General features: G+C 42.5%; 1 protein-coding gene across 1 annotated transcript in view; it reads right to left on the bottom strand.

Moving 5' to 3' along the window:
- The window catches only part of SLC35F4 (solute carrier family 35 member F4), a 226,633-nt gene that overhangs the window by 35,692 nt on the left and 175,568 nt on the right, over positions 1 to 15,373 (bottom strand). The gene's annotated exons all lie outside the window — the stretch shown is intronic.

Consider the following 15,373-nt stretch of genomic DNA (forward strand, 5'->3'; position numbering starts at 1 on the left):
AGTCTAGCTTTACATTTCTTTGATGATTCTTCTTTGATGATTCTTCCAACCAGTCTCTTGAAAATCATACTTTAAGCATAAAACTAGCTTTGGCTATTTTTTAAAAATTTATTCATGAGAGACACACAGGGAGAGAGAGAGAGGCAGAGACACAGGCAGAGGGAGAAGCAGGCTCCATGCAGGGAGCCCAACGCAGGACTCAATCCTGGGTCTCCAGGATCATGCCCTGGGCCGAAGGCAGTGCTAAACCCCTGAGCCACCCGGGCTGCCCAGCTTTGGCTATTTTCAAATAATCTTTTATAAGTGTGTTTCTTTTAAATATCCATGATCTTTTCTGTGAGGATGTTATAATCATCGACACATCTAAGACAGAAATGTAATCGAATTTTGATTTAGTTTGTTGGAAGCCACAATTATCATTTTGACATTGTCTGATGAAAAAGAGATAAAATACCAGTAATTCAACAAAATATTGTGAAAAGCTATATTTCAGCTTATTTTTTTTTTAATTTTTTATTTATTTATGATAGTCACAGAGAGAGAGAGAGAGGCAGAGACACAGGCGGAGGGAGAAGCAGGCTCCATGCACCGGGAGCCCGACGTGGGATTCGATCCCGGGTCTCCAGGATCGCGCCCTGGGCCAAAGGCAGGCGCCAAACCGCTGCGCCACCCAGGGATCCCTCAGCTTATTTTTTTTAACTCACATTCCATCGAATTACAACGGGAGCAAATATTCCTTGTAGTGAGGGAATATTTACCATTGTATGCTTGGATTTTCATTGAAGTCCATATGGAATTTGTAAAAAAGTTAACTCATTTATTAGGTAAATACTTAGTTCTAGAATTATTGAAAGAGGTCAGCACAGTGCATAGTTTCATAAGCAACATAACAAATTTCCATTTTGATCTGTACCACCTGCTTCTTTAAAGCCCAAACTCTTTTGGCACAGCACTGCTTCACTTCCACGTACTATTCACTCTCTGTAGCTCTGAACACTTTTCTTTAAAAGATTTTATTTATTTCTTTGAGAGAGAGAAAGCAGAAGCAGGGAGAGGGGCAAAGGGAAAGGGAGAAGCAGACTCCTTGCTGAGCAAGGAGCCCAGCTCAGGGCTTGACCCCAGGACCCTGGGATCATGACCTGAACCAAAGGCAGACACTTAGCCAACTGAGCCACCCAGGTACCTCTGAACACTCTTGATTAATTTTAGAGAGAAATATATTTTTATTTTTTTAATGTTTTATTTATTTATTCATGAGAGACACACAGAGGCAGAGACACAGGCAGACAGAGAAGCAGGCTCCCTGTGAGGAGCCTAATGTGGGACTCGATCCCAGGACCCCAGAATCACGACCTAAGCTGAAGGCAGATGGTCAACTACTGAGCCACCCAGGTGTGCCGAGAAATATCTCTTAAAACAAACTGGCTGCTGGTTATATTATTATCCATTTAAATTTTTTCAATTTTTTGCTAATTATTTTATTGCAAATGATAATCAAATGTCCATTAACTAAAAGCTAGATTTTCAAGATGTAAATCTGAAATATTTGGGTGCCTACACACGCATATGAAAGTGACCTTTAAAAAATCTTTCAAAACCTAATTCGTTTTTGTTCACCTAAAACCTGTAATAGGAAGAAACGACTAATAATTGTTCTATTTCTGCAATATATATCTTGTCCCTAAAACAATATTAATTTATTCTATCTGGAATGTATTTATTTCTTCTACCAATAACTAACTTTAAGACTAAAAAGTATGTCACTGCTCCTTACTTTTACAGTGTAAAAATAAAAATGTCTAGCACTTACTTAACACCTACCATGTGCCAAGAGCTTTACATATATGATCTCCTGATAACACAATACTGTGGGGTGGATTTTACTATTCCCATTTTATAGATAAGGAAAATGGATCTTTAATAGTCCAAATAAGGATTTAAAAAGTCAAGACGGGTCCAGTTCCAAAGCCCATATTCTTTCCAGTATATTTTGTTGCCCTTCCCATTTCAGCCAATCAGCATTGTTGAGCTCTTTCTGTGTGAAGGGGAAATACAGAAAATAAGGACAATTATTGTTCAGAGAGTAGGGAGATTAACTTCAGCCTGGACAGTTACAGAATACTTAGCAGAGGATGACGGATTCCAGCAGATGCTAGTACATGAGCAGGGTCCAAATAGGAAGAGAGCCTAAAACAGCTTCCAACAAAGGAAAGTGAGGATTTTGCCCTTTTAGTTGTTAAGAGCAAAAGAGGTATTTTGAAGAGGGATGACGAATTGGAAGCTGAGTTTCATGAAGGCAAAATTGGCAGGAGAGGGCAATATGCACAGAACACACAGAACTGGAAGGAAGACATCTATTTGGAAGTTGTTCAAGCAAAACATACTCTTTAAAGAGAGACAGGACTTCCCCTTTTAGAAACATGTATTGCAGTGGGACCCTTTTTTCCCTGCTGAGATCCAGACATTCACATGGTAAAATCAAAAGAATACCAATAATAACAGTATCTTGTGCTTATTAACTGGTCATACTTACTCTTCCTGGTCATGATCTCACTGTTGTGGGATCCAACCTGACCACCATTTACCCCAGGCCTATACATGCCAAAGGGCCTCTATTCTTATTTAGCAACCCATGTATTTGTCAAGCACATGTTCTGGATTTGTATACTAAAGAGAGGTTGGCAGGCGCCTGGGTAGCTCAGTTGGTTAAGCGTACAACTCTCGATTTCAGCTCAGGTCATGATCTCAAGGTCATGAGATCCAGCCCAGTGTTGGGCTCCCTGCTGGGTGTGAAGCCTGCTTAAGATTCTCTCTTTCTGCTCCCACCCCCATCCCTTCCACCTCTTGCATTTCTTTTGGCTCCCTTGTCCCAAACAAAATATCATCCTTTACAGATGCTTGTTTAGATCATTTCTGGACCTATATCTCTATCCAGTATCAAGCATTTATTTCCTCAGCACTGCTCAAAATGTCACCCTTTCCTCAACTAGAGCCCCGATCACATTAATTAATTAAGTCTACAGTTGTTTTCCTAATTCCAGCTACTTCTTATCCTGCCCATCCTCAGTCTCTGACTACATACCCTTGTTATTCCTCACACCTTCATCATCTGGAGAGTTAGATTATAGGTTAACCTTGGTGATTTTTGCTGAACATTTATAGAATCTGGAATGGGTTTTTAAGTATTCCCAAGGTACCTACTAAATAATTTCAAATGTATTTGGCTGATCCTAGATATGAATCAGCAGAAATACTATAAAATTGCCTTTAACGTTTTTTATTTTTTGGTGATAGCCTCGGTCTTAAGTAATTTCCAAGATGATAGAAAGTGTCGTTCACTGAAAAAGAACAAATGACAATTTTTAAAAAAATCTCTAAGCCCCATTAACAACTCCCTGAATGTTTTTTAATGTGAATACCTTGGGCCTCTGTCCTACTTTTAACTGCCCGGCACTCAGGCACTCAACTCCTTCCCATTTAGGGGGCCTGCCCCCTTGTCCTTTCCCTGCCCCCCCCCCCAATTATATAAGGCTTGTTGGGGAAGTGCCCCATATTCCACAATAGAAGCCAAAGGAGGCTCTTTAAGAGGTCTAAAGCTCTCCTTGCTCCCGACAATAGGGGACAGGCGTGACTGGGTTTCACCCCATGAGACCCTCCTATCCCCAGAATTTTAAATCTTGAGAAATCAGGATGGTTCAAGTTCCGTGAGCAACACTGGCAGCCTGGAAGTGGGTAGTGATGGCAACAGCAGCATCCTGGAGTACTATCCCAGCTGCTTGGCTGTAAAGGCCCTCAGTTCCTGCACATTTTCCAAGGTTCTCTGAGTGTCTCCACCCCAGTCCACCCGTAAATCTCCCTTTTGCTAACTAGTCATAGCAACTTTGGAGGCTCTGCGTTGAGAGCCTTGTCTGAGACAGCCTCTCTGGGACCTTCACATGTACCCAACCCCACAGCATCCTCCTTTCCTGTCCTCTCCCTCTTCTCTCTGATGTCCTCACCCACTACTTCCCTTTATTATGGCCTTACTCTACGAATGATACACTCTGTTCTCAGGGAGGGGCCTATGGAGAGATTTAGGAAGATTTAGGAAGATTTTCTGGAATTCTTGCCAGCTGCCCTGGAAGAACCCAATGGCAGACATTCTTTTTTATTTTATTTTATTTTATTTTATTTTATTTTATTTTATTTTATTTATTCATCACACACACACACACACACACACACACACACACACACAGAGGCAGAGATACAGGCAGAGAGAGAAGCAGGCTCCATGCAGGGAACCCGACGTGGGACTCGATCCCAGGACTCCAGGATACACCATGGGCCAAAGGCAGATGCTCAACCGCTGAGCCAACCAGGCATCCCAATGGCAGAAATTCTTAAGGGGATATAGCTGGCCATTACCTTTTGCTGAACACCTGGAGGTAAGTCCTTCCCTCGCCATCCAAAGGGAGCTGGCTGATTCCTAGGTGAAGGTGAAGAGAACCTCAGTGATGTATCGACCTCACTGCTCTCCTCTGTCACTTTAGGCCTGATGCCAACTCAGGTGGAGATTCATTGGCTATACAGTAAAAAGGCTTGCCATGATGGCTCTGAAATACTCACTTTAACCCAGGAAAGCCAAAAGAAATGTAGGATTCACTTTAGAACATTTCCCAAAGAGATCAGCTCAATAAATTGAAGCAATATATGTAAGAAAACACTGTGCCATATGAAGAAAATAAATGTAGAAGTTCTACCTGCCCTAGTATAAATATATAGCTTGGTTACTCCTGGAGTATTAAATGGAGTCCTGGAAATTTTACCTTTGAATACCCATCCATGTGTCTCAGTTGGTAAGATACCAGCATTAAGACTACACAACTATTTTGCTTTTTATAATATCATACATATTATTTTTAAAACACATATAAGTAATGTCATGGTATTAATCATATTTTACATGAATTGATTAATTTTACATTAATCACATTTCAGATGCAGTGGGAGTGTTTATGCTTGAAATAGCTTCTTGTTAAAATAACTAACTCTAATTTGTTTTCTAATTCTGGATTTTCATATGTTGAGCTTGCTTCTTTGATCCTGTTTGATTTTCATTAAGCCTTCATTTTGACTTTCTTCTAATGAGCCTTTGTCTCTTCTGCTCCTAACATCTTGATTTCCTTGTAATTTGAACTGGAGTTTTACTCATGTGCAGGTAGGTGTACATGAAAGGAGCTAAGATCCCTATGTACCTTGTGGCTTCATTACCACCCTCCAGCAATGTCACTATTGCCCTGAAAATCTTGAAAAATATGCCCTATTGACTGTAGAAACTCTCTACTTACAAAGTCCTTCCTGGTAGGCTCTCCTGGGATACATTCCCTTCCAAATGGCCCTGGTGAATTTTTTGACTGATGGATTAGACAAAGCGTTCACAAGGCAGCCTCATAATTCATTGTAGTCAAAAACCAATTCAGGATAACCCAAAGTCCTGTACCTATTAGCCTAATTGTGTGATGATCCATTAATTAAAAAGCTATTGATGCCTACTATGTATCTGGCCCTCTGCTAAGTGCAAGGAAGACAAGAAGGCATGATGCCTGCCCTCATTTTCTTATGGTCCAAGAGAGGAAAAAAGCCAATTACACAGTAACTTCCATAAACAGCATTAAATGCTGAATGGGTGAACAAGCCAGGTTTTAATTTGGAGCCAATTGACTGCTCAGCCCTTTGCAACTGCCAATGGTCCACCAGTATCTTCTCATTTGGGAATTGGCTTTTAAACCATAAGCTTACGGAAGAGTTCACAAAATATTTATGCCTTATGCATGAGCAGAAAAAAATAAGTGGGTAGAAGAGAATGCCAGGGTATAGCTAATGCTGTTAGCATCTACATCGGTCACCAGAGAGGAGTGCAAGGCAGGAACTGGCAGAAGCAGCTGCTTGGGCAGCTTCACTGTGATTTAGGCCACAATCTAAAGACAACAATTCACAAATTTCTGCCTTGAGGGATATGGGGAAAGCTACATGATCAGCATCAGGTCACTTTCACAATTGTTGTAGGTGTCCACACCTAGCAGGTAGGTGAACTATAGGGCCCTTGAATCTAAACCCACAAGGTTTAGTCCAAGGTCCACATTCATACAAGCCTCTTCCCCACTCTCCTAGTTTCTACTGTCCCTTCAATGTCCAGCTCAAGGCCTAACATCAGCTGTCTGGGTCCAATGTCTACTTCCAAGGCTACTCAATGCCATTGAAAGCTTAAGCAGAGAAATGGAATGATCGGATTTGGGTTTTTAGAAGAGTGCCCTGCAATGTGGAGAATGGCTTAGAGAGAGTAAAACCAGAGATAGAATGACTTGTTAGGAAACCACTGGAGTGGTCTGGGGGAGAGATACTAGTGGCCTTGCAGAAGTGGTAGCAGTGAGATCAGAGAAGGTTTGATTTGAGAGCCACTGCATAGATAAAACTGACAAAATTTGGTAAATGATTGGATGTGGTTTTAGAAATGAGGGTGAAGGAGTAAAAAATAAGCATCAGTTTCTGTCCAGGACAACTGAATTGATAAGGCACCATTCTTAAACACGTTGAATCTTTAAACATGTTGAGAGTCATCCAAGAGAGATGGATAGTGGGCAGTTGGACACAGAGATCCAGAATCCAAAAGATGGGTTTGGGATGGAGACACAGATTGGAGAGTCAATACAGACAAGTCATCAAAGCTATAAGAAATATTATGGGTTGAATATCTCCCACCTCTTCTCAACACATGTTGAAGTCTAACACCCAGTATATCAGAATGTGACCTTATTTGGAGATAGGATCTTCACAGAGGTAATCAAATTAACATGAAGTCTCTAGGGTCGGCCCAAACCCCATAGCCCTGGTATCTGTATAAAAAGGGGAAATTCAGACACACACACACAAACAGAAAAAACACTATGTAAAGATGAAGGCAGATACTAAGGTGTTTCTATAAGTCAAAGAATGGCAAAGGTTGTCAACAAATCACCAGGAGCTAGGCAAGAAGCATAGAATACATTCCTTCTCCCTGGCTGCAGAAGGAAGACACCCTGCTGACACCTTGATCTCAGATTTCTAGCCTCCAGAACTGTGACACAATACATTTCTGTTATAAGCCACCAAATCTGTGGTACTTTGCCATGGCAACTGTAGTAATAAACTCATACCAGATGGAATAAAATTATCCAGAGAGAGAATGCTAAGTAATGCAGATAACTAGGGCTGAGATTCAAGAAAACCAATAATTAAAGGGGTATGAACCTATAAAAATAAAAGCAGCCAAAAGGTATGGGGAAGAAACAGGAGGATGAAAGAATATGGAAGCCAGAGAAAGAGAGCAGAAGAAAGCCATGCTGCAGGGTTTGGCTTTAGTCATTGTTGACTGTGGAAAGATTACCAATGGTGGAGTAGCAGGGGCAAAGGGACTGGCGTTTACTGAGAAAGGCATGGAAGGTGAGAAAGCACAAGCAGGAAGTGTTGACAACACACAAATGCAAAGAGAAAGGACATATTTTCTATATATATTTTTAAAATACAGAAATTCTGTTATTTGAAGGAGTAGACAAAGCTCCCAAATCTGTTATATAGGGGATAAGGATGGACATCTATCCAGAAGGATGGATGCAGGGAGACGACCAAGTCTCTCTGTCTTGGTTCATACTACACAGGGGCAAAGAAACCAGAAAGCAGGTGAATTATAACCCAACATGGGAAGCCTGATATAGTGACAAATCCTGGGCTTAATGGAATTGAGGAGCTGCAGGATGGATGGAAGAAAGATGGCAGACCCAGGTGTTTCAGAATACTTTTTTTTTTTTTAAGATTTATTAATTTATTTGAGAGAGAGTGTGTGTGTATGTGTGCAGGGGGGTGGGGCAGAGAGAGAGAGAGAGAGAGAGAATCTCAAGTAGACTACTGGCTGGGCGCAGAGCCCAACAGGGCTGGGGTGGGGGGCTCCACGTGGCACTTGATCTCATGACCCTGAGATCACAATCTAAGCTGAAACTAAGAGTCGGAAGCTTAACTGATTGCACCACCCAGGCGCCCCAGGATAGTTTTGTTACAAGAAAATCTCTTATTCACTGTACAAAAGATTCATAAAAATCATGCATGGTACTGTAATTCAATAGGAGATGTGAAATTTACTTTAAGCTTCCTGAAATCTTCCTACACAGAAAGAATTCAGGGAAACTGATTTGGCATATTAATCACCTCCCTGCCCCCAAGGTCATTTCAAATGTTCAGTCAAAATCCTCACTCACCATCAAGGCCATTTCTTGGCCAGCGATGAGGAATAAATATTAAAATGTTTGTTTTATGCCTTTGGTAAGCAAATGAGAGTAAATGATCCCCTGGGGGGACCATATTTGCCCATGTGAAGCAAATCACAGCTGCTAGGCAAGTGTTGGCATGTGTGCTGCGCTGGTACTGATGACTGAGCATAAGAGATTGAAAAATTCTCTTGCAGAGGCAGCTCTTGCAGCGTGTGAGGCATGCTCTCTCCTTGCAATCCTAAATATATCTAATGGAGTGGAAGATACTTCTGATGTTCACACTGTCTGGAAGATCACTTAAATTTACTGCAGGAGCCCTGGAAAAATGTAAACGGTCTTGCTGGCATCACCTTCTTAGACATTTCTTGATTCTGACCCCTCTTGCCACCCCTACTCCTCCAATCCCCCCACATTATGCCCTCCTCCTTTGGCCTTTTCTTGCATAATTGACTGTCAAGAGTTCCCGGCCCCCAGGACTGCACAGAGTTACTGCCATGTGAGGATGGAAGTTATCTGCTATCAGAGAGAAAACTCTGGGTAAACCTTGACCCACACACTTATACCCTGTAGCTAATTTTCCTGGCTACTATTTGTTTTGACTTGGCAACCCTCATTCATTCATCCATTTATAGACACTTACTGAGGAGTCTCTTGTGTGTCAGACATTAAACTAGGTTATCTGGTGGGATGCCTGAGTGGCTCAGTGGTTTAGTGCCTGCTTTCGGACCAGGGCAAGATCCCAGAGTCCTGGGATCTAGTCCCTCATCAGGCTTTCCCTGCATGGAGCCTGCTTTTCCCTCTGCCTATGTCTCTGCCTCTCTCTGTGTCTCTCATGAATAAATAACTAAAATCTTAAAAAAAAAAAAAAAAAAGAACTAGGTTATCTGGGCTACGAAGAGAGTGCAAATCAAGTCTCTCTGCTGTGGTTCAGAGTACACCGGTGCAAAGAGGCTGGAAAACAGATGAATCACAACCCAACATCAAAAGCCCTGATATAGTGAAATCCTGGGCTTAATTAAAATCGGTTTCTTGAGGAACCTGAGCCCGGATGGTATGAGAAACTGCAACACTCTAGAAATAGGAACAATACTTATAGGGCAACCACTTCAGATGAAGAAGACAGGACTAGTCACACAGAGTGCAAACATTAACATAAAAGAGACAGAGAAGGCAGGACAAGTAATTAACCATCTAGAGCTACGAACACAGAGTAGATGCCCAGAGGGTCCAAGATAAGTATTCTGGGGAATAGTCCTGGGGAATATTAGGTGGTGGATAAATTGAGGACAGCAAACAAAATGAAGTAGGGTCAGAGACAGAAGCAGAGACACAAGGGTAAGAGAAGCCAGAGGTTCGAGAAATTGGAAGGACTGAGCATCAGGGTTGAGTAAAGGGTTATTAAAGATACATGGGAAAGTTCCAGCTATGATGAAGTAACTTGTACAGGACTTGTCCACAAACTGGATAAACCACATGAGGCAACTGTTTCCCAGCATTGGCCAACAGGTAGCATCAGACTGCAATCTCTAAGGAAGGTCACAAGGTAAGCCTCTTGATCTCCAGCCTCTGTTTGGAGGCAGTTGCCTCCTTGTGGAGCAGAAAAGTGAGTCTGAGTAGAGCCCTGTGGCACCACTGAATAGAGGAAGCAGAGATCAAAGTCTGGGGCCACTGGAATTCATGGGCCAGTTGGAGAAGACAGACCTGGGACTCCCAACACTGTCACAGGCAACTACAAGCTTGAATGTTCCTCTAGCCATGCCATTGACCACTTCTCCCCATCCAACCCCTGGGCCTACATTCTATGAACTCATATTTGAGCTTCAGGACTCAGGTCAAATGTTGCCCACTCTCAGGGGCAATCCTGGACCACTTGCTTTCCTCTGTGTAAGCCCCACGTATTGAATTACACCATACTGTACTGTCAGTTCTGTTGTACTTATTTTTCTCTTGGCTTTCAGCTTTTGAATAGTATGGGCTCAATCTTGGCCATTTTTGTGTCCCCAGTCCTGGCACCTAGTAGCTTTTCATGAGCATTTGTGGAGTTGCCTGTTTCTCCTAGAGGAGAAACTAAGTGTAGCACCTAATCATGCTCTTTATTTTCAGTAGCTTCAATGTGCCTATATTTTATCACCCAACATATGCTCAAGAAACATATGTTTAATGACTAAATGAATAAATTGACAAGATTAGAAATGCCCTAATTAAGGACAAGAACTAAATTCTTACTTGTTTTGAGCCTCTTATTCCTTTATGAAAGGATGTTAGGCACACATTAACTGCTCAATAAATACTTGTGAAACTGGTTGATTAAAACAGCAGGAAAGTCACTAAACTCCAGACACATCAAGATTCCCTCACCCCTACCTAGAAGCAGCTTCTCAGTTCCTTTTGGATTTCTCTGGTCCAGCTACTCACCTCTGTTCCTGCCTCCACCATGTCTATCAGAGTGACCCAGAAGTCCTACAAAGTGTTCACCTCTGGCCCCCAGGGCCTTCACCAGCTGCTCATACACAAGTGTGCCTGATGTCTGTGTCTGCCTCTCAGCCTTCTTCCAGGTGGGTAGCACAGGAGCTTGCAGGGTGGCCTCCATACCAGCATGAGTATGGTTGTGGTTACAGTAGGTCTAGGGGTGTGTGGGGCATCACAGATGTCTCAGTGGATCAGAGTCTACTGAGTCTTCTTCTTTTTCTTTTTCTGCTGAGTCTTCTTAAGCTGGATGTGAACCCCGCCTTCCAGGCCAGAAGCACCCAAAAGGAGGAGCAGATGAAGACCCTCCCTCAACAGCAAGTTTGCCTCCTTTATTGATAAGGCAGAACCTGGAGCAGCAAAACTTGTTTTGCTGGAGACCAAGTAGAGCCTCCTACAGGAGCAGAAAACAGCTCAGAGCAACAGGACAATATGCCTGAGAACTACATCAACAAGCTTTGTTGACAGCTAGACACAGTGGTACAGGAGACGCTGAAGCTGGAAGTGGCACTTGGTAAAGTGCAGGGGCTGGCGGAGGACTTCAGAATAAATATGAGGGAGAGATTAAAAAGCCTGCAGAGATGGAGAATGCATTTGTCGCTATCAAGAAGGCTGTGGGTGAAGCTTACACCAACGAGGTAGAGCTGGAGTGTGCCTGGGCCAAATGGCATCATTGCGAGCTCAAGGTCCAGGGCCGGGAGATGGCCAGCCGCAGCCGGTCAGAGACTGAGGGCCTCAACAGCAAGCAGATCAAGTAGCAGATCAAGTAGTAGGAGCTGCTGAACTTCACTGGGACACACACGGATGACCTCCGATGCAGGAAGATGGAGGTTTCTGAGGTGAACCTGAATATCAGCGGACTCCCCACTGAGATCCAGGGCCTCAAAGGCCAGAGGGCTTCGGTGGAGGCCACCCTCACCGATTGCTGGGCAGTGTGTGGGAGCGGGCCAGTAAGGGCCCCGATGCCAAGCTGGCTGAGCTGCAGGCTGCCCTGCAGCAAGCTGAGCAGATCTTGGTGCAGGGGCTGTGCAAGTACCGGGAGCTCATGAATGTCAGTGTGGCCCTGGACAGCGAGAGTGCCATCTACCCAAGCTGCTGGAGGGTGGGAGAGTCAGCTGGAGTCTGGGATGCAGAACATGCCTATCCATACTGGGACCACCAGCACTACTCATGTGGGCTGAGCTGGGCCCACTGGGTCTCACCAGCCCTGGCCTCCACAATAGCCTGAGCTTCTTCCAGTCCAACTTCAGCTCTGGTGGGGGCTCCAGCTCCTTCAGGCATGTTAGCGCCTCCTCCAACCAGGCCATTGTTGTGAAGAAGATCGAGACCTGTGATAGGAAACTGGCATCTAAGTCCTATGATGTCTTGTCCAAGTGAACAGCCACTGAGAACCCTCCCAGTCTCCCCTCCTGTGGCTGCCATAGAGACTTTAGGGAAAGGAGCTGTGCAGGGGAGTGTAGGGAGCAGGAGACCCACCTGAGGCTCAGCCCCAGTCCTCAGCCTACCGTTGGGGGTAGTCAGCGGCCCTATGTACCCCATCTTACCCATGTCCCCAACTAAAAAAGCCAATTTAGTTGTCTTTTCCAAAATAAAGCCTCAGCTGGTTCTGCGAGTCCTCCTCCCCCCATCAAAAGGGGTTTCTTTGTATTTGAATTTTTGAAATGTGAGCAGGAAATGGAAACTGCATTGGCAATTGCTTTTAGATCTCATGAATGCCAGATAAGTTGACTCTAAGGAGCTATCACATTTAAGATCTGGACAGCCAGGACAGGATGATTTTTGTGTCTGTTTCTATCTTCTGGATGGAGACCATTAACAGATCTGCTGAGTTGGTCTGATCAACAGGTGCATAGTCAAGAATCAGCTCTCCAGAATTTCTGGCAAATTTTAATAGAGTAATTATATGATTTATTATGTATGTGGCTTCATCAGGGGTTTAGATCAAAGTGAAATATATGAGGCTTGATTTCTACAAAGTCTTGTTAGGCGACAAAAGGAGAGCTTGTCATACACTCCACCAAGAAGATGGCAGTTTCCCTCCCTACATCCCCTTCCCTCCTCACCAGTGGGATGCTCATAGTCACAAGACCCACAGTCTCTCTGTCCTCTCAGAGTCTCAGTTGTTCCAATGACACTTTTTGATCTCCCAGTAACTTGGAATAGCATTCACTGAGAGGCATTTCTATATAGCAACAGTCAGAGGAAACTTTTTCCCATCTGAGATTTAACACAAATTCTTTTTCTGGAAGCTGCTGACAATGTAGCTTCCAAGGATTTTCTAAGGTCCAGCATGGCTTCCGGCAGAGTCTCTTTAGAGCAAAAATTCTGCACTAAGCACAGTTAAAGAGTCCAGACTTGGAAGTCAGATGACCAAGGCTGGAATATCAACACTGCTTCTCACCACGTTGTGCTCTGGAACAAGTGCGGTTTCCTTTCTGAGCCTCAGCTTCTTCAGTGGCAAGGAGAGTGGTATCTATAGGGTTGTTGTAAGGGATTAGGTGAGATAATGTACTTCATTGTCATTTTATCTGCAGAACATTAGCATCCGGAAGGATACCTTTCACCCAAAAGGTTCTCCAAAAATATTTACTGATTGAATTTTACTGAAGCACAAGGCAAATACCATAGGCAAAATCTGACTTATAAACTGGAGTTTTTTCTCAACTCTAAATGCATTTCCCCATATAAACAAAGTCATAAACTGTGGTTTGACCTCAGATTGGGACTCAAGTCCCATTTAACGCACTGCATTGTTAAAACATTGTACATTTGCAGTGAAGAAGCACAGTTATTAAGCAAAACTAGACAACATTGACTAATTTATGTTGAATGTTTGCGGTTGAAGAAAAGTAGATTTAATTTAAGGAAGAGAAAGAAGTTGTAAATAAGTTTTGGAGGGGACCCCGAGGGAAACTGCTGTGTATTTCCTGAAGACTTTCAGCATTGACGCCCAGCATCTTTATTTGAATTTCCCATCAAATCTTAGGACTCTCTTCTTTGATAAAGATATCCCATTAGCATCAATTTTTTGCTTATCAATGTAACACACATTTCTTTTAGCTTGCAAGAATACATTTCTTATTTCCACAGAAATAGGGCTTGGGAGGGAAGACACTGGAGGGAAAAACAGGATGCATGAGAGAGGAACCAAACAAACAACAGAGGTTTATAATAACTCTAAGAGCAAATTGAAAAAGAAATGGGAAGTAAATGAGGTTAAAAATAGATTGTGTGTGTGTGTGTGTGTGAGAGAGAGAGAGAGAGAAAGAGAGATGAGAGAGAGAGAGAGAGAAAGAGAGATGAGAGAGAGAGAGAGAGAATTCCACCTCAGGCAGTCATTTTAATGAAGAGGGGAGGAAAATAGCATATGAGTCCTCTCTTTGTGAGGTGAAAATGGGAGCGGTGGTCAATTTCAGAACAGAGAGTTAGTTCCCTGTTATGGCATCTCTGTGGTCTATCAGCCATTCCAGAACTTGGTTTCTGTTCTGAACAAGTGCATAAGAAAGGTTTGAAAGGCAACCTGAAGTGAGGAGGTTGGGTGACCCTAGGGAGTCACTTAACCATTCCTAGATTGGAGCATTCTCATTTAGAAAATGAGAAAGTGGAATTAGACACTCTGGGAAATTTTAGTGTAAAGAATTTTAAATTTTTATGAAAACTTTGTGGATTTGGTATGAACTAGCACAACTGCCAGCTAGGTACAAGTTAAAATCATAGACTTTGCTTATGCAACCCAATATGGTACTTCCCCCTCACCTCCTTAAAAAGTTATCTTCCCTAAGCATCACCATGACAACTGAGAAATAATCCTGTGTTTCTTCTAAGGAAGGGATTTTCAGACTTATACCTAGACACAGGGCAGGATATTTTTCAGGAAATATCACTGCATCTGGAACTTTCCCTAGAGTGAAAGATCTAAAGAAGAATCCCTGAAAGAATAAGAAACAGAAACTGATTTTCCTTTAAAATCCAAAGAAGGCTCATATTTTGCAGTGTTACATGCTGCTTTAAAGAGTGTATTTTCAAGAGGAAATTGAATAAGATGCATGACAAATTTATTACACTCATGCTTTATCAAAGGACATGGTTTTAAAATTCCACTGTGTGCATTTTGAAACTGATCATTTTTATAAAACAATGTTATGAGACTTTCAGAATCTCAGTTACGCATACCAAAGGCATAGGGTTGAATCTGCAGTTTTGCCTGAAAAGAACATTGTACCAGAAATTAGGATTCCCAGGGCTTAGTGGTCAGTCTAACTCCGACTAAGCATCTGATCCTGGATGTTTCTTTTTCATTCTGTCTCTTGATTTTCTATATATGAAACTGGGAAACAACTACCATTCTTCATATCAAACTCATTGCCATTCTCTTATATTTTTACTCTGGTATAGCATAGAATTTACCATTATTACCTTTTTTAAGGGTAATATTCAGTGGCATTAAATATATTGCTATTGTTGTTCAACCATCGCTACCATCCATTTCCAAATTTTTTCATCTTCCCCAACTGTAACTCTGTATCTATTCTCTTATTTTGATAATATTTCTCTTAATCCACTCAGAGCAGCAACCAATAGTATTCTCATACCATGTACCTCATTAGTGTGGTGATGAAAAAATA

The sequence above is a fragment of the Vulpes vulpes genome, chromosome 6 (assembly GCF_048418805.1).
Source record: "Vulpes vulpes isolate BD-2025 chromosome 6, VulVul3, whole genome shotgun sequence".
NCBI lineage: Eukaryota > Metazoa > Chordata > Mammalia > Carnivora > Canidae > Vulpes > Vulpes vulpes.